The sequence below is a fragment of the Alligator sinensis genome, unplaced genomic scaffold (assembly GCF_000455745.1).
Source record: "Alligator sinensis unplaced genomic scaffold, ASM45574v1 scaffold1681_1, whole genome shotgun sequence".
Lineage (NCBI taxonomy): Eukaryota > Metazoa > Chordata > Crocodylia > Alligatoridae > Alligator > Alligator sinensis.
Genome location: NW_005843400.1, coordinates 20,240 through 43,509, shown reverse-complemented (window position 1 = coordinate 43,509; position 23,270 = coordinate 20,240).

The window sequence follows — 23,270 nt, the reverse complement described above, 5'->3', positions numbered from 1 at the left end:
CCCGCCTCCGGGGGCCGCGAGGCCTAGAGTCAAGCGGCAGTTGATCGCGCGGCGGGTTCGCCGCGCTGCTAATAGGGAGAGGGAGGGGTGCTCCGGCCTCGGGCTGTCACCATACGGCCCCCCCCTGGTCCCTGCGAGCGCCTCCGCGGGGTGCAGCTTGGCCTAGGTTCCTCGTCTGTCTCCCTCCGCTCTCACTTCACGGGAACAGGCCCCTTGTGAGCCGGGTAGGCTCTGGCCCGTAGTTCCCAGTTCGGCTTGCACCGGGTCCGGGGCTAGGGCCTAGGCCCTGCACAGCTGCTTAGTTTCCTCCTGGTCTATCAAGCTGTTTCCCTGCGAGAACTGAGTTGCTCCCAAGCCTGGGCAGATGCAGGCGCTGGAAAGGGGGTGTCCGCAGCGCGATGGATCATCACCTATAAAGCAACAACCACCCTTTCTTCCAGTTAAAAATAAACCTTAAGTTTCAGGGATAGGGGCCTGGGGCTGTGTCATTCTGTTAGATTGAAGCAACACAACAACAAAGAGAGTTAAACCTGCAGGGCTGTGAGAGAGCTCATTCCCACAAGCAGACAGAGCAGAGGTTAGCTTGACTGGTGGAACATCAAGCCCATGAAGAAGAAGAAGAGCGGGTCGCTAACACGTGGATGAAGAGTCTAGAAATGCTGCTGGTACTGCCAAACAGGTGATTGTAAACTTTAGGTGAAGCAGGAATCAAAGGGGGTGCAAGTGCACCATCTGGATCCACCTCTATTCCCAAGGGTGGCGATTTCAATATTGGTGCCTCCAAGATCGACTTTAGAGGCCAAAGTAAAAAAATGGCATGATTCACAAGTGGTCACCTATGCTGGAGGCTGCAAGTGAGAGATGAACAGTGGAAAAAAACACCCGTTTGTTCTCCCTCTCAGCATCCAATCTCTGCCTCTCTGCGACACAGGATAATACTGGGAAGACGGACCTATGATCTGACCCAATACATGTCAGTTCTTATGTTCCTACGGTATCACAGAGACTTGGTGGGACAGCTTCCATGACTGGAATTTCAGCAGTGAGAGCTACACTCTCTTTTTGGAAAGACAGGATTGGGAGAAAAGGTGGCATTCGCTTTGTATGTCAAAAATACATATTTGTTCCCCAGTTCAGAAAGAAGATCAGAATATATGTGGGTGAAAATAAAAGGTGAAAAATACAGCACCAATAAAACGGTGAGGGTTTATCATAGACTACTAAGGATGAAAGTGTGGATGAGACACACTTCAAGAAAGTGACAAAATTTATCTCAGTTATGAGATTGTCTTGATGGGAGACTTTGATATTCCAGACACCTACTGGAAGAATCATATAGCCAAACATAAAAAGTCAAGCAAGTTTCTACCTTGTGTGGAGAACAGCATTCTTTTCCAGAAAGTTGAGGATACAATTAGGAGATCATCTATCTTGGATCTTGTCCTGACTAATAGGGAAGAATTAGTGGAGGATGCAAAGGCGAGAAAAAGATCACAATATGATAGAATTTATGATCCTAACACTGGGAAAGTGTAAGATCAGCAGAACTAGGACACTGGATTTCATAAAGGCAGCTTTCAACTGACTTAAGGAGATGGTACTCATCATGTCATGGAAGGACAGACTAAAGGATAAAGGCACCCAGGACAGCTGGAAGCTTCTAAAGAGTATTGGAAGGTCAACAAGAAGCTGTTCCAGCATGACAGAAGCATGAGAAGAATGGCAAGAGAGCAATCTGGCTGCACGGGGAGCTTCTAAGATGCTTCAAAAGCAAAAGGAAAGCATACAGGCAATGGGGAAATGGGCTGATTACCAAGAAAGCATACCAGGAAATAGAATTTGCAGGGACAAAGTCAGGAAGGCAAGAGTAAAAAATAAACTTCACCTGGTAAAGCAAGTTAAGGACAACAAAAAGACATTATAAAAATACTAGCAAATTCCCCATAAAGAATGACCGTGGGGGGCAGGTGGGCAGGGATGGAGCCCCGTGTCCAGCTCCGCCCCACCCCCCCAGTCACGCCAGGCCCAGGCCCACTGCCCCCACCATGCCCCCCACTTCACCACTCTGAGCTCTTCCCCACTCCCCCCGCTACACCCTTGCTCCCCACCACCACTCTGGCTCTGGCCCTGCTCCACCCCCCTCCGCCTGTCTGGGCTTGGGAGGGCAGGGAGGGAGATTGAAAGTGCAGGAGGGAGTGGGGCAGGTGCAAATTATTTGCTCCTGCCCCACTCCCTCCTGCACTGTGGGGATTACCCCACGACCCAGCCATGCCGGTGCCCCTTTCACAGTGACTGGGGCCCCGGTTTGTGGGACAATCGGACCCTAGCAGCTCCTCCAGAGGTGTGGTGCTGGGAAGCTGGGGGCATGGGGCCCCCAGTCTGTGCATAGGGTAGGGGCAGGATCTACCTCTGCTCCCTGCCTTGCTGCCGCTGCTTTGACAGTGGCGCGGTGCAGCGCCATGCGAGTCCCGCTGTGTAGCAGGTCATGGTGCAGCACCGCTGTCAAAGCAGTAGTAGCAAGGCAGGAAGCAGAAGCAAAGCCCACCCTTGCCCTGTGCACAGATGGGGGACAATGTGCCCCCCTGCTCCGCTCACTGGTGTCATGCCTCTGGAGGAGCTGCCAAGCTCCAATTGTCCCATGACCCCGCCCAGGTGGGGCGACATTCACTGTGAACAGGGCCCTGGCTGGGCCAGGGCATGGGGCAATTAAAGCCCAGTGGGTGGTCCAGGGCCATGGCACCAGGGAGCCAAAGTGAGGGAGAATGTGCCCTGGTTCCCCCGTGGTGCACGCAGCGGCAGAAGCCGCCTGTCCTCACCCCTGGAGGAACCACTGGGCTCCAACTGCCCCATTACTCAGCCCAGCCTGAGCACAGCCCACCCCACCCACCCTCTTGGCAGCGTATGCACAGTTGGGCCAGAGTATTCTGGACAGACAGATGGACAGAGGGTCTAAGGCTTTTATTATATTAGAAATTAGGCCAGAAAAGAAAAACCAAGGAAGGTATGGGTCCTCAATTAAATAGACAGGCCAAACTCTTAACAAGATGTTGGCTCAGAGTGGCACGAGATGCATGGGTGCATGCCTGCCATGCCCCCACACCCTGAAGCCCCCCAGCGACCTCCAACAGCCACAGAGCACCCCGATGACCCCCAGCACAGCTGGAGGTAAGTGGAGCCTGTGGTGGAAGGGGACTAGGGTAGCTCAGCTGTGGCGAGGCAGCTGAGAGGAGCCAAGGAGGGTCTCGCCCTGCCCTGGCTCCTATTTGGCCCAGCCTCCCAGGGAGCCACACGAACAGGACACACAAATAGGCGTGCTTCTGGGCCCAGCACATGGCTTAGCGTGGCAGTTCACTCAGGACGGTGAGCGGGAGGGCCCGAGGCCCTGCTAGTGAGCCCTAGGGAAGCTAGTGCCATCAGTAGCCGGATTACCAGCGGCACAACGTGGATGGGCACACGCCACACCCCAAGGGTCCCCTTGGAATCTGCAGCCTCTCCCTCTGGCACCTCAGAGGCCGTCACCCAGATGGAACCCACAGTTCTGGGCTCCACACAGACAGAGCCTCTGGCTCTTGGTTGCCTGGCATATTGCCAGGCACATGGGACCAGGACCATGACCACCTCCTCTTGCAGGGTTTGCTCCACTTTGGAGTCTCTGGGGCACCAGATTGAGGAGCTCCAGGCCACAGTCCAGAGACTACATGCCATCAGGGATGGTAAGCAGGAGATAGACTCCTACTGCCAGGCCCTTCACTCCCTGGAGGCAGAGGGTAGACCAAGGTCACCTTCCAGGACAAGGGAGGACTCAGGGATCTCCCACACAGTCCGGCCAGGGGGTTGGACCAAGGTGGTCAGCGGTCCCAAGGCCCGCTGCACCAAGGTCCCCTCCCCTCTGGAGCTTTGCAACAGGTACAAATCTCTTGCAGCCCCAATAGAGCCTGCAGAGCTGCCAGCTGCTGCTGGCAATGCAGGCTCACCCACAACTACCATCCCTGCTCTCCCTAAGGCCACTCATAGAGTGGTGGTTGTGGGAGACTCCCTCCTGAGGGCGACTGAGGGTGCAATCCGTCGCCCCACCCCCTTAGCCTGGGAGGTCTGCTGCTTCCTGGGAACCCGTGTCCAGGACATGGCCAAGAGGATCCCTAACTCATCCAGCCCACCAACCACTACCCTATGCTCCTTTATCCACGTGGGCATGAATGACACGGCTCGGAGCAATCCCAGCCATGTTATGAGACGCTACATTGTTTTGGGAGCGGGGTTTAAGGGGTTGGGGGCACAGGTGGTGTTTTCCTCGATCCTCCCAGTTTCGGGCTATGGGCTGAGGAGGGAGAGGAGGATCAAGGTAGTCAACCAAAGACTGAAGAGCTGGTGTCATCATGAAGGCTTAGGCTTCTATGATCACAGTCCACTGCCTCTCTCACCAAAGAGCAGTCTGCTGTGGGGAGAGAGCCTCCACCTCACTCCGCTGGGGAGGAAGTTCTTCTCAGCCAGATTGGCTGACCTGTTCGACCGGGCTTTAAACTAAGCCCACCAGGGGTTGGGGAGATTATCGCCACTGCTAGCCCACAAGGCAACCCTTGTAAATCTAGCAAACTAAGGCACTTAAGGGAACCCACCCCTACCCTACCTCCAGAATGATCTGTGGGGAAGGCAAGGGCCCCCAATGGGACACTTGCCTGCCTGTACACCAATGCCAGGAGCTTGGGGAATAAACAGGAGGAACTGGTCTTCCTGCTAAATGAGAATGACTATGACTTCATAGGGATAATGGAGACCTAGTGGGACTCCACCTATGACTGGGCTACAGGTATAGATGGCTGTACCCTGTACAGGAGAGATTGGGCAAATAAAAAGGGTTAGGGTGTAGCTCTCTATGTCAAGGACAGCTACACAGCCCTGCAAATTGACATTGGCACCCAGGGAGGACGACTGGAGTCCCTTTGGGTTAAAATATGTGGGGAACATGGCATAGGGGACACCATGGTAGGAGTCTACTACAGATCTAACCAGAAACAAGCACTTGACGAGGAATTCACCAGGGAACTGGCTGAGGCTGCACGTTCTCGGTACAGGGTTGTCATGGGAGACTTTAACTACCCGGACATCTCATGGGAAGAGCACTCAGCCAAATCCAATTGGTCACAAAGCTTCCTCACGTGCACAGCCAAGTTCTACCTGACTCAAGAAGTCTATGGGCCAACAAGAGGTCAAGCATTGCTAGACCTGGTACTGGCCAAAGGGGATAATCTAGTCAGTAACCTGAGAATCGATGGAAAGCTGGGTGATGCTGAACATGAGCTGATCATCCTCCCACTGTACTCAGCCTTGGTGAGGCCACAGCTGGAGTACTGCATCCAATTCTGGGCTCCACAATTCAATAAGGATGTCGAGAAGCTTGAGAGAGTCCAGAGGAGAGCCACGTGCATGATCAGAGGGCAAGAGAACAGGCCTTATGAAGAGAGGCTGAGAGCCATGGGACTCTTCAGCCTGGAAAAGCTCAGGCTCAGAGGGACCTGGTGACTGCCTATAAATACATAAGGGGTGTGCATTAGGATCTGGGGGAACATCTGTTCACCAGAGCACCCCAAGGGATAACAGGGACCAATGGTCATAAACTCCTCCAAGACTGTTTTAGGCTGGACATAAGGAAAAATTTATTTACTGTCCAAGCCCCCAAAGCCTGGAATAGACTCCCTCCAGAAGTGGTGCAGGCACCTACTCTGGATTAATTCAAGAAACGTTTGGATGCTTATCTTGCTGGGATCCTTTGACCCTAACTGACTTCCTACCCCTGGGGCAGGGGGCTGGACTTGATGATCTGCAAGGTCCCTTCCAGCCCTAACATCTATGAAATCTATGAAAGAAGACAGAACTGCTCAACAACTATTTTGCTTCAGTCTTCACAAAAAAAAATTGCTGAAACCAGATAGCTGACAAGAATTATTTGGATAAGGAAGGGGACAAGCTGAGGGATGACAGAAGAAAGAGAGAGCTTTTGATAGGTCTGAATGAATTCAGCTCAGCATGGCTTAATAAATTTCATACTAGGTACTTAACTGGCAGAGAAAATCACAGACACCACGGCAATAATATTTACAAAGGTGTGAGACATAGGCAAGGTACCAGAAGACTGGAAAAGGTCCAATAGAGTGCCCCTCTTTAAAAAGGCAAAAAGGAGAACATGGGAAACTACAGACTGGTTAGCCTCGCTTTGATACCTGGGAAGTGACTGAAGTTTATCATAAGAAAGTCTTATTTGCAAGCATCTGGAGGAGAAGGCTGATCACAAGCAGCCAGCGTGGATTTATTATGAACAAACAAATTGTGCCAAACAAGCTTGATCTCCTCCCTTGACGAGATAACTACTTGGTAGATGAAGGGAATGCTGTAGCTGGATTTCAGCAAGGCTTTTGACAGAGTCCCATATGACCTCATAAACAAATTGGAGAAATATGGGTTAGATAAAACTATTAGGTGGATTGATAACTGGCTCAATAGTTGCACACAAAGGGTAATTATAAATGGATCCACATCAGAGTGGCAAGAAGTTTCAAGTGGAGTCCCACAAGGTTCTGTCCTGGTCCTAGTGCTGTTCAGCATGTTTATTAAGGATATGAATGCTGGAATAGAGAGCTTCTTGAGCAAATCTACAGACAACATGAAATTGGGAAGGACTGCGAACACATTGGAGCAGAGTGCAATTTAGAAGGATCCTGGCAGATCAGAAAGTTGGGCTGGAGCCAGCAGGATGAAATTCAATGCTGACAAATACAAAGTGCTACACCTTGGGAAGCATAATCAAAACCACATATACAAGATGGGTGAGACCTGGCTGGATGGCAACACTATGGATCTAGGGGTCTTGGTGTATCACAGACTCGATATGAATCTGCAGTGTGATGCAGCAGTACAAAAAGTGAATGAGGTTTTGGGCTGCATTGACAGAAGCATTAGGTACAAGATGCAAGAGATGATAGAGCCTCTTTTTCTCAGAGCTGGTTAAGCCTCATCTAGAGGCTTGTGTGCAGCTTTGGGCTTGAACATCGTCTGTCACTTTACCCATGGCAGGTTAGGACACTGCTTTGTGGTTGTGTGGCAGAACTACACTAGGTGGCCTCTGGCAATCCTTTCCAGCCCTACTTTTCTACAATACTATATCAGCATGTTAAAAAGTTGAATTAATTTGAATAAACTAATTTCTAAACCAGTTTTGTGTCAAGTCCATCATGTATACTTTACAATCACTACACTGTAAAGGTTCATAGAGTCATAGAATCATAGAAGTAGGGTCGGAAGGGACCTTGTAGATCTTCAAGTCTGACCCCCTGCCTGGGCAGAAGAAACCTGGGCTCAAATGACCCCAGCCAGGTAGGTATCAAGCTGCTTCTTAAAGACCCCCAGGGTCTTCTTAAAGACCCCCACTTCCCTTGGAAGTTGGTTCCAGATCCTAGCTGCCCTAACTGTGAAGTAGTTCTTACGGATGTCTAATCTAAACCTACTTTCCAACAACTTGTGGCTGTTATTCCTTGTTATCCCAGGGGGCGCTAGGGGAAACAAGGTCTCCCCCAAACCCTTCTGGTCCCCCCTAGTGAGTTTATAGACGGTCACAAGGTCCCCCCTCAGCCTTCCCTTGTGACAGAACAATATAATTAATAATATTTAAGAACTTCTTTCCTACCTATTACAAAATATAAGCGCATAGGCCACGTCCAGATGTGTGTTGACATTTGGTTCCCTGGGGATAACCTTGTGCCACTGCTAGTTGTTCCTGGGGAACGCCAGTGCCACATGTGTTCTGGCATGCAGCAAGGTACCCCAGGTGGGGTACAGGAGGCCGAGGCCAGCACTGAGCTGGCCCCAGCAGCCTTACCTGGGGACCTCCTGGGGCTACAGCAGCAGTGATCCTGCCATGCTATTGAGTGTTGCTCTGGCTGGCTAGGCTTCAGCTTTGGGAGGCGCACGCTGCTGGTACATGTGCCCAGGGCTGTCCCTAGCGGGGAGCAAATCAGGGCAACTGCCCCAGGCCCTGTGCTTTGGGGGGCCCCATGGAGCTAGGACAGCTTTGTGTCCAGCCGCTTGCCACCCCCAGCCCCCAGCCGCTGTATCCAGGCCCCACAAAAGCTGATTTGCCCCAGGCCCCGCGCCCTGCTATGGTTGTCTTGATGTGCCATTCCCCTTTTTTTTCGGGGGGGGGGCGGTATATATCCAGGGGTCAAAAAAAAAAAACAACCACCCCACACACCTCCACGGTGCTTCCTTGAAGCACGGAGATTAACTGAACATGTGGTATGTGGCACCACAGATGCCATATATCACACAGCAGCGCTTGTCTGAACATACTGTTTCTGAGTTGGGTTGTATACCTAGTTAAATTGTACTGACATAAAATAGCAGGCTGTGAGGTCACAGCTTTTTCCATCTGCACATAATTTGCTCTGATCTTTGTGTTCCAGAGTATGTTTAAAACTTCAGTCTTGTATTTTCTGAGCTATTATGCAGAGTAAAACTGACAGCTCTTTAGACAGTCACACTGCAGATGGCTTTGTCATTTCATGTTAGTAGACATCTCCACTGTGCTTTAGGCATTACATATTAGGAAAAATTTTCTCACTAGGAGAGTAGTGAAGCACTGAAACAGCTTACCCAGAGAGGTTGTGGAAACTCCGTTCTTGAAGGTATTTAAGATTCTGCTAGACAAAGCCTTGGCTGGGATGATCTACCTGAGGATAGTCCTGCTTGGAGCAGGGGGTTGGATCAGATGACCTCCTGAGGTTTCTTCCAACCCTAATTTTCTATGATTCTATAGTTACAGAAGCACACTGAAGCACCAAACAGCACTGTCTAAGGGTATGTCTTCACTGACAAAAAGGGGTATTGTTATTGTGGGGATAAATCATGCGTGGTAGCTGTCCTGCTATAAAAGCATAGTGAAGATAAGGCTTTACAGCTAAGTAAACTAGGTAACGTCAACACCATACTGATTTCATGATAAAAATGACTACCACCACTTTAGGATTTGTCAGTGAGCTTACTGTTGTTAATTCACTTGCTCCCTCTTCGGCTCTCAGTTCTTAATTCCAATCTTGCTTTCCTTTGTGCACAGTGGCACAACTTCAACAGGAGGAACGGAGACTGTGCCTCCCACCCCCTTACCCTATAGCCTGATAGTTAGGATACCATCATGAGAAATGTAGGTTTGAACCCCCTCAGGCTAAAAAGGGCTTAGAACCCAAAATTCAATTTCTTGTGGAGTATTCTAACCACTAGTTTTACATATAAAAAGCTGGATGCTGGCTGATTTTTCAATTAAGGTTGCCATGGCTGCTGTTCTTTGTCCTGTACTCAGTTCCGTCAGTGTGTTAAGCATGCTCAGACCATGTTGACAGGATTGGGCCTCCTCAGGGAAATTAGGCATGTGGACTCCAAATAAACTTAAAGCATTAGATAGGTGAAAAATGATGAAAAAACTTAGGTGTCTATGACCCTTTCAGGCAGCTAACTGCTTCTGTAGGTTTTTTGTGAATCAATCACTCAGACCTATGTCTAAATTGCACTTGCTCAGCCATAATCTCTACTTCAGCCTGCTAGGTTGTATGCAAACGTGATTTTAGAACACAGCATTTTTCCTAGTGAAGCTGCACCTGTGACTTCAAAAGTGATAGTATTTGATTCTCATCTTAAGGGATAGCTGTAGGTCAAACCAAGTGATGCTTTGGACACCAAGTAGGTCAAACCAGTTTGTAACCTCAAAATCATGATGATTTGAAACAATCTGTGCTGCTTGTTTTGCTGCTGACCCCCCAAATAACACTGTGTTGGCACACTGATTCAGTTACAGTGACCTGCTTTTACCCAAGGCATATCCACATTTGCAAAAAAGTGTATTTTTAACAGGTATTAGAAGATATGTATTAACTGATACATATTTAAATCTTAGGGCAGATGAGGCAAGTTATGGTTTTAATACTTAGTAACTGGATGAGGTTAACCCTACCTTTCATCACCCAAATCATATTAAAATCACAGGTTGTTTGGTCCTCTCTAGGATTTTAATATATTGAAAAAGGCATCTACTAAGGCATTATCTTCACTGCAAAAAAAAGAAGAGGTGTGTGTTTAGCTTGAGTTAACATCCTAATAAGAAAAGGCAGTTTGTTGAATCCCATACGATAGCAGGCTGAGTTAAAGACTATGGGGAGAGACTTCATTAAAATTGTAACTTGCTTTAAAAACAACTCTCTCCCCTTTTATTTATAGTGAAGACAAGGTCTGAATCATTAAAGCAGTTTCATAAGAACCCTGGCTTTTCCTTGGTGGTCTCCCATTCAAGTATTGATCTGGTCTGACCCTGCTGGTTTGTGAGAGCTGATAGCACAGCCTGAGGTCACTTAGCTGTGGAGCTCTTAATGAGATTACATGAAATGTGCGTTAAAAGTAGACAGATTCCAATAACGTCTGTTCTACAAATAGGCTTCAGTGTACTCTCCAGAAAAAGCTTAAACATTTTTCTAGCTGTTCTGGTTACAGAGATAATTGTAAGAAGGTAACAGATGCAGTGTTCAAATCTTAACCAAGGCATGCTCCTCTTTGTGTGTTTAAATGGGAGGTGAATTCACATCTAATTACAGGGTTAGTATCAGCATCCAACATGCATCAAGTACATCTGGCAACAGAGATCAGATCATACTCATCTGAAAAAAACATTCCAGCTCATTCAAAAAGATATGCTTTAGGAACAAGAGTAGATATCTAAAATTTGCAAGTACTCAAATATTCTGTCAGGTTTTGTTTATTAGTGACAGATAAGATTACTCAGCAATTTCAGTTTGTAAAAGTCTGGGTAGAATGAAGTGTCAAGTTTAGAAATCATGTATCACAGGATTTAGTGGTGTACACAGAAAACATGGTCCAGCATCAGAAATGGCGCTACATTTTAAAATTTACCTTATGTGGAATTTAAGAGCTGTGTTGGATCTGCTGTTCAAAAGTGAAAAAGTAAAGAGTAAAATATTGGGTTTTGATCCTGCAGACACAAGTATTCTGACTGAACATGAGGATTATTCTCATGCATCAAATTAAGCACAAACAAACATATATGCTTACACCATAAGATTTATTTCTGTCACCAAAGTAGCCATCTTCTTAGCATACGCAGCAAAATGGTCTACTTGTCAGATCTGCTAAGCAAGATGGTACTATTTTCTCACAGCGACTCTTTAAAATAGACCTGCCTGCATTAGTTATTTTGCATGATTTTCTAATGCTATCTAGTATTATTTTCAGACATTTTCCCCATGAAGCCAGTAGATGTTTGTCTTCTCAGCCATGTAATACCTAAATGAGAAAGGAATTGTACCCCTTTTATTGAACTGTATTTTACTTTAATTGTTAAATTTTGACTAGAATGGTTTGTCACAGTTCAGGTCCCTGCAAGTTCAGTTAAAAAGGGAGAAACTGCTAATGCAGTCAGTTATCTTTGATTAAGTCCTGCTTATTTACAGAGAATGGACAATATGTCCTGTTTCCCATAATGAGGGAGACATCAAACAACAGGATGCAGTTTGCTTGATGCTCCATGCCCCAGTCAACATTTGCAGATGACACCAAGCTGGGGGGAGTAGTAGATACACTGGAGGGTAGGGCTAAATTTCAGAGATACCTTGACAAGTTGGAGGATTGGACCAAAATAATCTCATGATGTTTAATAAGGGCAAGTGCAAAGTCCTACACTGAAGATGGAACAATTCCATGTACCAGTACAGTCTGGAGACTGACTGACTAAGCAGCAGCCCTGCAGAAAAGGACCTGGGGGTTACAGTGGACAATAAGCTGAATATGAGCCAACAGTGTGCCCTTGTTGCCAAGAAGGCTAATGACATACTGGGCTGCATTAGCAGGAGCATTGCCAGCAAATCAAGAGAAGTAATTCTTCTCCTGTATTTGGCACTGGTGAGGCCACATCTCGGCTAGAGACAGAAGTTACACATAAACCAGTTTAAGTGATCAGAAACTGGTTTAAACCTGTAACAGAACAGAAGTTCAGTGCACATAAACCAGTTTCAAAATGCCTGAAACTGGTTTGAGATAAACCTGGCTGAATGTAGTATCAGCCTTAACTGACTGAGGTCAAACTAATTTATGGAACTTCTGTCCCACATCCCTTCCTGGTTTAAGTTCAATCAGAGTCCCCCAGCATCCCAGCATGCCCTGTAGCACTAGGCTGGGCTCTGCTGTCTGCTCCAGTGGAGCAGGGCTGGCCCCGCCCCGCCCCTCTGCTCTCTAGCCAGAGAAGGGGCAGGGGCATGGCCAAATGGCAGCCCCCCCCAAAGGCAAAGGCAGCAGAGAAGGGGTTTATTCCCCACTCCCTCCCCTATTCCACCAGCACAGACCAGGGGCTCAGCAGCCAATCAGGCATTTTGCCCCACTTGCCACTTGAGCAGCGGAGGGGGGCGTGGCCAGCCCCGGCAGCAGCCTCAAGTGAATGGGGGATGGAGGTGGGCTTAATTCCCCCCTCCCTTCCCTGTCCCACAGGCGTGCCAGGGTCTACCTGGCTGGGGCAGAGCAGCCCATGTTGGGGTCCCCCACTCCATCGCTGCTGCAATGGTAGGGACAGGGATGTGGCCAGACCCCAGCCAGATCAGCTCTCTAAGGTGAGAGGTGCAGGGAGGGGGTTTATTATCTACTCCATCCCTCTCCCCACAAGGGACCACAGGTGGGGTCTACTAGCCCTGGCCGTTGCCTCCACCACTAGGCCCCAGCTAGGCAGACCCTGGTGGGGTTTCCTTGGGGGGAGAGGGGAGGGAGAGGGGAATAAGCCTCCAACCTGCCCCTTTTGCACCAGGGGGCCATGCCCCTGTAGCAGTGATGTTGGTGGGGGGGACCTGACATGGGCTGCTCTGTCCCAACCAGGCAGCACGCTGGTGGAATAGGGGAGGGAGGGGGGAATTAAACCCCCATCTATCCCCCATCGCTTAAGGCTGCTGCTGGGGCTGGCCATGCCCCTCGACACTCAAATGGTGAGAGGGGAGGGTGGGAAATGCCTAGCAGGGGCTGCTTCCCCCTTCCCTCTCCAGGACTGGGGTCCCTGCAGGCCAGGGTGGGGGTTTAAACCCTTCCCCTATCATACTCAGCCTGCTGGGGCCTCACCACACCCCCTCAGCTCAGTTTCCCTCCAGTCAAGGGCTCGCTCTAGCACTCACTGGCTTCTAGCCTGAGCCACTGCAGACAGATGCCTGCATTTACAGAAACAAAAGTGAATGTCTATTCACTTGCTTGCCAGTTTAATCTATGCAGGTTAGACTAACCTGCAAAGATTGAATTGATTCAGGCTTGGGCTTTTTGAATATCTGTACTTAGCCCTGGAGTACCGTATCAACTTTTGGGACCCCCCACCTTAAAAAAGAATGTGGACAAATTGGAGAGAGACCAGCAAAGGACAATGAAAATGGTGAGAGGGCTGGGGCACATGACTTATGAGGACAGGCTAAAGGAGCTGGGCTTAGTTCTAGTCTGGAGAAGAGGAGACTGAGGGGGATTTAACAGTAGTGTTCAACTACCTGAAGGGTGGTTCCAAAGACTATGGAGCTAGACTGTTCTCAGTGATGGAAGATGACAGAACAAGGAGCAATGGTCTCAAGTTACAGCAAGGGAAGTTTAGGTTAGCTATTAGGAAAAACTTCTCACTAGGTGGGTAGTAAAACCCTGGAACAGGTTACCCAGAGAGGTTGTGGGCATTTCATTCTTGGAGGTTTTTAAAAGATCCAGCTAGACAGAGCCTTGGCTGGGATGATCTAGCTGGAGATGGTCCTATTTTGAGCAGGGGGTTGGACTAGATGACCTCCCAAGGTCCCTTCCAACCCTAATGTTCTATGATTCTAACATTTAGCCAAAAAAAGCGCTCTCTCAGTGCTATCATCAGCGCCTTTTTTTTTGTTGCACCTGGCATTAAACCTCCCTCAGTCTTCTGCTCCATTTCTGTGTCTGTTTCTTGATTTTTTTCTTTTGCCTCTCTCTCTCAATGCCCCCTTTTCACTAGAAATGATAGCCAGGGAAATCCCTCCATCTACAGAGGTCAAATTCATTAGTGCCCTACACATGCCTTTGTTTTGGTTGGTGACATGAGTTCACCTTTCGGTTATGGCTGCTATTGTTTGATTAAAGGATCTTTAGTGTTTTTTCAGCTGTCTTAAATGAAGAGCTGTAATTATACTTGCCAGCTCCAATGACATTTCACTCACATAATATATAAAGGAAATCTAGAAGGTGGTGGTGGGGAAGGGGTGAGGTTCATACTTCATGCAGGTTCCATCTATAGTATCAACAACCAAAGCACTCATAATTCTTGTGCTAGGCCCCCAAAATCATGAGTGGTTTTAAACAGTCGTGTGATTTATAATAATAAATTTTGAGCTCATTTGTCATCAAATATTTTAGCCTTTGGAGTACCCTCATGTTGCATTTAAAAGCTTTTTTTTCACAGTTATAAGCAGAGGCGTAACAAGGTAATTCAGCAGCAGCATATGGGACAGTGGCCACAACCAAGTTATCAGTAGTGGCAACTGCTATTTTTCCACTCCCTGTAAGTCAGCACCCACAGCTGATAACCTGGTCACCTCCCAGACTACTTAGTTATGCTGCTGGTTATAAGAACTAAAATTTTTTTTTTTTTTTTTTAAAGAAAGCTGAAAGTCTGTTTGTCTCAAGTTGTTGGAACTTCCATACATTCTTAACTATTAAGAGTTCATAATACTGTCACACTGGTGACTATTGATTAGGAAAAATGTGATATAAAAGACTCAAGAGTGTGCAAACCAAGCAACCAAGAGGGAAATAAGTTTTTCTTCAGGACTTCACTACACACCACTATTTTGCAGTAATTTAAAAATGGTATAAAAACTAATTTAGTTAAATTGGCTGTAACCTCCCCTTATAAACATTCCAGGGTCACTGTGTTTTAACTATACTGATGACAAATTTACTTGAATCAATAGGAAAATATATAGTGTAGACCAGCCCCTCAAACGTAGGCTCAGGAGTAACTTGGTGGCACCCCATAAATATATAATGGGTATGCACCAGGAACTGGGAGAACGACTGTTCACCAGAGCACCCCACGGGAAGACAAGGTCCAATGGTCACAAAGTCTTGGAAGACCATTTTAGGCTGGACACAAGGAAAAACTTCTTTACTGTCCGAATCCCCAGAGGTAGTACAGGCACCTACTCTTGATTCCTTTAAGAAACACTTGGATACCTATCTTGCTGGGATCATTTGACCCCTGCTGACTTCCTGCCCTTTGGGCAGGGGGCTGGACCTGATGACCTTGCAAGGTCCCTTCCAGCCCTAATGTCTATGAAATCTATGAACATATGTTCAGTTTCTATGGCCATTATGTTGCACCAAGGAAGCCTGCATTAAAGATTCAGCACCCTCCTCTAGTCAATGAAGGTGTTGTGTCACAGATCACAGTATGCATCCTTGACATTTCCCAGAGATCTTCCAGCAAAACTACAGAAAAATCAGACTTGACATCCCTGATATTTTCAAGGAAAAAAAAGACAAGCTAAAAAACCTGAGTCGTCAACATATTTTCAAGCTTTCTTTATAAATTATAAAGAGACACAAGGACACACAATCATCTTTAAAATTATTTTTGGCCTCCCTTTCAGAAAACCAGTTTGTACCACATTTTCACTCCCTAATCACCTTCTCCACTGTCTAGAAGCATTGTTTTGTTAATTTATTTAAATGTTAAGGTCTTTGTTTCTGTTCTGTTCATCACCAAGTACACTGTCAACTCTCAGCAAATCAATATTAAAATTAGAATAAGTCCAAGAGAAAGAAAATCCACTCTCCCAGCTTAAAGAAATATTTGGCAGACAGTTGTCACAGGCTTTGTCAAAATTCCCTTAAGATTTCTATTGTCCCTGCTAATAAATAAGAGCTTCTTTATTACGTGGGTGCCATAGATAAAAAAAAATTGTTTATCCAAAACCTGAATATAGAATATTTTGTAAATCCATGGCAAAGATTCATCAGTGTAAAAGAAAAAGTACTTCCATGTATTTGAAGAAAAGAGCTCTAGGTTTCAAAAGATAACACCACTGTTTATTTGCGACAGTGGCACAGGAGAACTCTCTGCTCTAAGCAAACACAAACTATGTTGAGTGATAGCCACTGTGCCTGAAACCTGATGGGTTGATAGAAAAAAATGCCATTATAAAACATTTTTGTTTACTATAAATATTCAAAAGCTTAAGAATTAATTTCAGGGTAAGTTTTTTGTTGAAAACTAAGATTATTCTTTATTAGTTCAGACTCCAACAGATTTCACTAGTTATCAAAACTGATACTCTGTGATTTATGTTTTTGAATACTATAGGTTACCAGATAATGTAATTCTGGGATTCTGAAGTTGGAGATGAACTCCTCAGACTACAAGGAGTTAGGCTGGTTGGGGGTGATTCAAGATATATATTTCCCCCTAGATTTAACCTTTAGACCTAACCTTTGACATTTATGTCAAAAATCTGAATGATCTCCACACAGATGATTGGAAACCACACTGGTAGCCACCCTAGAAATACCCAAGAGAGAATGAGATAGTGAAATACAAGCAATCTTTTGCATATTTGACAGAAATACATTTGAGTTTACTTAGTCAAACTCAATGTTTTAGAATATTTTACCAATATACACTCATTTTCTCAGCTCATATCTTCTTTAGTTAATGAAAAATGTAACATTTAAATCGTATTGTTTATGATAAATATTATTTTGTATCTTGATTTCAGTTTTTGCTCAGAAAAGGAGTAAGACTGTGAAGCAATCAATTATGTACCAGATGCTCTGCACAGGCTCTCCTTAATTCCTGAATTACAATCCAGGTGGAGCTTGAATATAGTTATATTTCTTGTAGATACATAAAAGACAAGATCTCATTACATGGTAAGAAATCCTGACAAAGGCCATTCACAGCTGTGACAGATATCATGGTGAAAGGCATATATAACAGCAACAACAATGTGAATAATTGTCAAAATTGTAGGCTTGTACCAGTCCAAAGCAGTAATAATTTTCCAACATCATACATGGCAAAATAATGCCTTGAGATCCAACGATGAAAGACACTATAGAGTGTGAAGCAATACAATAATAAATGCCTAAGGTTACAAAAGCAAAAGGCAAGGAGGAGTATTTCTTCAGACCTAGCTGCTGCTGAATTGTCACTGCTATCTTTTGATTCATAATACTCTGTGCTGCCTTTTGATTCATAAGGCATTGCTTCCTAGGGGCCCTTCAAAATAATAGCTAAATCCACTTCAACCCTCTTTATGGGCAATGTCCCAATAGTTTTAATTAAAATAAATAAAATTCAAGGCTACTAACAGAATATATCCATTCACAACTGCATGTCATAATCTTTCCCTGCCATCTTACCCTACCATGTACCTTCTTTTGTCTTTTTATATCATCCTTCTAATCTTAAAACTAATTTAGACCCTACTCATACAAACTACTCTTTGGACAGCAGGTAGTTACTGAGGGGAAGGAGAGATGAACAAAGAATCCAATTAAATGCTGTGTAATTAGTTCTTAAAAAACATATTTGTATTTGGGAATTTAGAAGCATAGCAGGCACTGATCTTAAAAGGGCACAGGTGGTCCATTTAATTATATTAGTTCCTTTGCAGCAAAATCACTTGTGATTTTTTTTAAGCTCATTCCTGGAGGTCATAACAGCAGGTCTCATTTGAGGTCTAGGGAGTAGGTTTGCCTATTCAAGAATGTAACACCAATATAGCTTAAGGAACGCATTGAGCTGAACAGGTGGTAACTGCCGTGTGGATTCTTAATTTGGCATGAATGGCTTATTTTGGTGTACATCAATTGACAACAGGTTTAAATCAAATAAAAGTAAGAGTCCTTTCAGCTTTTTGCACTGGTTTAGCTATACTGGTTTAAACACTGATTTAAGTTAAACTGGTATAGCTTTCCCACGTGGACAAGGCATCAATCTCTCTTCCCCTTCCAGGCTCTTCTACTCCCCTTGAGTAATGGGGTCCTGATTCAACAGCACAAGTCTTACATTTTTTACCTATTCTGCCTTTTGACTCAATTGCTTCCTCCCTTGCTACTGTACAATAGAGGATATACAAGGAAAAGAGCAGACATAAAATAGAGGACCCTTCTTATGTCCACAGCAGTATCTCCTTCTTTCTGTCAGGCCCTTGACAGGAGATAAGCTGAGTTGAGTAGATTTCACTAAATCTCAAGACTAGTGTCTACCTGTTCTTCTGATTCTCAGTCTATGAGGTGATTGCGCAGCATGCCATAAAGCTAAGATCTTTAGTCTCAGAAAAGATAGTACGTTCCAACGCTAGGTTTCCTTCAGCTACTTTGAGCAATGAGCACAAGCAGTATATAGAACTTATGTTAACTTTAATGTCTTAATTTATATGCACACATTTCAATGACATGATATTTATATATTATATATGCTGCTTTGTTGAGTATACAAAGTATAGGATGATTTATTATATTATTTAAGAGGTGAGAGTGTCCTTGAGAAGTGCTAAAATATATATACAAACATTCTCTTCACAGCTTTTGATGGAGTATGTATATAAAGGTTAAATGAACCATTCCAGATTAATACCATGTCATGCCAGTTTTTAATTTTTATTTTTTTAAACTTTATGACAAAGTGATTTCACAATGTTGGCTGATTTTGGAGACCGGGTTCCTCCTAGGATTAAGCTCCTGACCCATCCCAGCATGCCCCTAACACCAGTGACTCCTGTGGAAGCAGGCAAATTTAGAGTAAATGGATCCAGCTCTGTATTTGAAGGAAAGGGCTCCCTGTGCTAGGGTAATATACTGAACTTTTGACAGCGTCTGATTTTAGATAAACGTACTAAAGAATAAATTGAAGTATGATGACCTCTTCTGGTGCACAGAAAATATCTGTGGGTCTGGGACAGGAAGTGGCAGATGGTTGTTATGATGCTATGTTTGTAGCCAAGAGAAATAAAGTTATATAAAATAATAATAGATTATCTTTTTCAGTTTTACTGCACATAGAATATTATCATGGAAAAAAGACAAGGTCTGATGCGTACACTCCACTTTTTATATCTAGCACACACTGAGAGCTTGTAATTTACCAACAAAAAGAGAAATGTACATCCCTTAGGCATCCTCATTATATTTAAATGACCTCTTTTCTCAAATTCTAATCATGTTCACTAAATGGACCAGCTTCCCCCTCAGGTAATCTATCATTTATTTTCTCCCCTACTTAGCTCCAATCCTGCAACCAGCTCAGATTGGATAGATTTTTGTGTCCACATAGAGGATAATACATGACTGGGACTTGAGAGTGTGATCCAAATTTTTCTGAATTCCCTAGCACTATGTCAGGGAGGGGGAAGATTTAGCTCTTCTAAAACTTTGTATACACATACATGTATGGCAGCTACAGGTATAAATCACCCATATAAATAAACAAACCTAGAGTTCTGTAATCTTTATCCCATTAATGTGTAATCCTGCATAAAGATGATGGGATCACAAGGCAATTCGACACTAGTGGCAATTTGGGAAAGATGTTGTCTGTGTGCTGATTTTTTGTGGTGAAAATGGGTTATTTTTTCCTCACCTTTTTTGTTTTGCTATCAGGTCTAATTTATGGCTCGAGGTTTTGTTATTTGTTACACTTTGCTGACAAAAGTGACCAGTGTAGAAAAAGCATCTTTTTTTTTTTCTTTTAAAATATATCAATAAAATTCTATTGTAATTTAAAGACTAATTGTGAGCGTTTCCCAAGCAGGAGAGGGTTGGGCTGTGAAAGCCACTAAGTACTTGTCTATGAGAAAGGTGCACTCATTTAACTAAAGAGTGGTAGTTAGTCATGTCATGTAAAAGGCAGTGCAGGAAAGCACCTGGGAAACTAACTGGTTCAAAGAAGCATGAGCTTTTGCAGGTGACAGCCTCTCCAAACCAATCAGTCTCTAAAGGTGCTATCCTGCCTTGCCTTCTGCCTGATGTTATTTTTAAACCAGAAAAATCTCCTTGTAGATCCTCATTTTCGTTTATGCATGGCTTATTTCAGATTTATTATTTGTTTATATATTTATTTTATATATAAAATATATTTATTATTTATTTATATATTATAAATAAATATATTATTTATTTATTATTTATTATTTCAGATTTATTATTTCAGTTTAAACCAGTTCCCAACAGACTTAAACTAAACAGGAAAGATCTAGTTATAACCAAAGTTGCATCCATGCACCATATTGTACCTCAGCAAGGCCTTGGTTTTGCTGCTTTCTTTAGGCAAAAAGGGGTGCCTGCACAGTCTATAGAAGCAGGCCCAAAGGCCAGGACTTTCAACAAACATTGCACTGGTTTTATTCAAGGTCCATTTTCACACTGACTTAGGGCCACTTCTTGAAAATGAATACAGGTATCTAAAACAGGACTCAGAGAATTCAGGTGCCTAAATCCAACACTGTCATCTTGAAAACACCAAACTTAGCTGCCAGCTAACCCAGAAAGTGCCACTTTTTTACCTTAAAATTCACTCCATGTATAAAAGCTCTCCTTCTGCACATACACAAAAACAACTTGATTTTCACAGGATTGAGCCCAGCACCTAACTTACAACTAACCCTGATCCAAATCCAGAAATCAAGCTTCCTTCATCTAAGTACCTTGAAGGGCTCATTTTGGAAGGCATTATCAGAACATGCTTTATCTACATTGACAAAATCAGCTCCTCACAGCATTCAGTGGCAGCCTCTACTTTCTCTTAAAGGCACAGCCAGAGGAGGAGATTTAACATCCTCCTATTTAACATCCCAGTAGTCAGAGCATTCACCTAAGACATGTGAGCCCCCGGGTCAATCCCCCCTTAACCTGAAAGGCTTAAAACCCACATTTCCCCCCTCCCTAATCTCCAGGTTATTGACTACCTCTGAGTTGAGGTTGAGGGCTCTACCACTCACCACTGCTGAAAGGATGCGAGATGCACTGGGTCAGAAGGAGGGAACAAAAGGAAGCCCGACTGACACAGTTGTTATGGTTCTTACCCAGGAGAGGGGACACCTGAACATCAGTCCCTGCTCTGAAGAAAAAAGATATCAAAAAGAGCTACTGGAGCTGAGACTCAAACTCATGTCTCCTCACCGTGAGCCCGAACCACTAACCTAGAGAGTCACATTCATTTGAATTACCTCTCTGTTCCAATGACCGATTGTTTATTGCAGAATGGAATAGCTTTAATAAGAGAGACTAAAATTCCATCCTGCCACTCGTGGCCTCTATATGCTGATTAGGGCTTACTCCTGGGAATTAAAAAGTGCTATTTGAATCACCTCTAGCAGAGGAAGAATTTTACCCAAATCCTGGTTGAATGCTGTAACCACTGCTGTCAGATAAAAGGGAGCTACTACCACCTCTAGAGATAGCTTGAAAGCTATTTGTCAATTCTAAGAAATGGGTTGGGTGCCTTATTTTAGAAGGGGTATTAGGGGCCCTGAACCCCAAATGGAGAAAAACACGTTCCTGTAGCCCAGAATACAGCACATGTGCTGGCAAGGAGCACAATATAAGTGACACCCCTGTCCTCGGCCCTAATCCCTGTCCTGTTTAGGCAGCTCTCTGCTCAGCAGGCTGGCTCCTGTGGATCCCATTCTGAGATGCCCAACTGTTCTCCTGCATTTTAGTGTGCACCAAAATACTTAACTCAGAGCTATGGATTGCAGTGTGGCAGTTGCACAGCTTAAAGTTACCCACTATGATGCTGAACAGCACCTGAGCCCTTTCATGGATCTGGGCCCATATGACTAATTTAAAATGTCCAAATCCAGACTTATATATGGCACTAGCTGTGTGAAAACAATTATTGTCAAACCATTGCTCCAGACTCATTATATCTGGATAACATTAGTTTACTCAGCAAACTGAGGGTTCATTTTACTCAGTAAGAAAATCTTTTAAAGTCTGGATATACTAATGTCACCAACATAATTTCTTTACCGTTAGAATATTTAAATTTAATTGCCTATTTCCCACAAGAATATTTTATTGTAAATTATTTGCTAGAAGACTATTAATGTCTTTTAAGATCTTATTTGCTATTACATAATCCTTTTTCATTTATGAATTCATACTTTAATTTTTATTTGGTTCCCCTAAATGCTGATGTCCTAAGCAGCAAAATAAATATCAAAACTTAGAAAAGGATGAACAAGGGTAAATTCTGAAAGTTACAATTCATTGGTCTTTATATATTGTTTTTCACCATTAGCCCTGTCAGAACTACATTAATGGATATCCAGAATATATTCAAATACATTCTCCGACTGCAAGGAAAATACAGAAATTAGACACTGAAATGTAAGGAGAAGCCAGCTTGAGGTGGGGTTACTGTATCACTAGGGCTTTCATTATTGATAGACTAGAACTTCGCTATGTCCAAGTGGCAAATGTACCATCCCTGGAGACAACACCAACAAGCATGCTGCATTCCTGTGGATACCTTACTTCAAACTAAAAGAAGTTAGCTGTTTCTGTATGGCACCAAGTGGCCTAATTAGCTTGGTGTGGGCGCACTGTAACTGCATTGCTATTAGCCCATTTAAAGTGATAGACAAACATAGGTTGGTTCCAGGTTAGAAGGAAACCCATGTGGAGTAGTACAGCATGCTTGAGGGAACCAAGGCCAGCAACAGGATACTTTTAGCATGGCAAATGACTAAGATCCTAGTTGATATGGCAAAGAAGGGGCAGGAGAACAGCATGGATGAGCTGGGGAAGTTCTCTTGCCTTGGCTGTTTTCATTACCTTCTCCCATTCTGACAACTTTTCAGCTCGTAAGTAGGTAGAGCCCCTGTTTTGCATTTCTGAAACAAGTCAGCTGGTTTCATCAATAGTTTGCCCCACTGCTGAGCAAATAGCCACAGCCTTCTTGCAACCTGCTCCATTGGAGAGGTTATGCACAATGGGCCCCTGTTAATGTGTGTGGTATAGTCCCCAAGTGTTGAGTGTGCTGTAAGGCTCCTGCAGGGAATATCCCCAGCACAGGGACCCTTTCCTTCAAGTACAGAGCTGGATCCATTTGCTCTAAATTTTCCTACTAAGTCAGGGGCATGCAGGAGCAGGTCAGGAGCATACTTCAGAAGGGACCCATGCCTTTTCCTAACAGCCAGCTGTAACTACAGACCAGGAGAAAAGAGGTGACCAATATGGGCAATCAC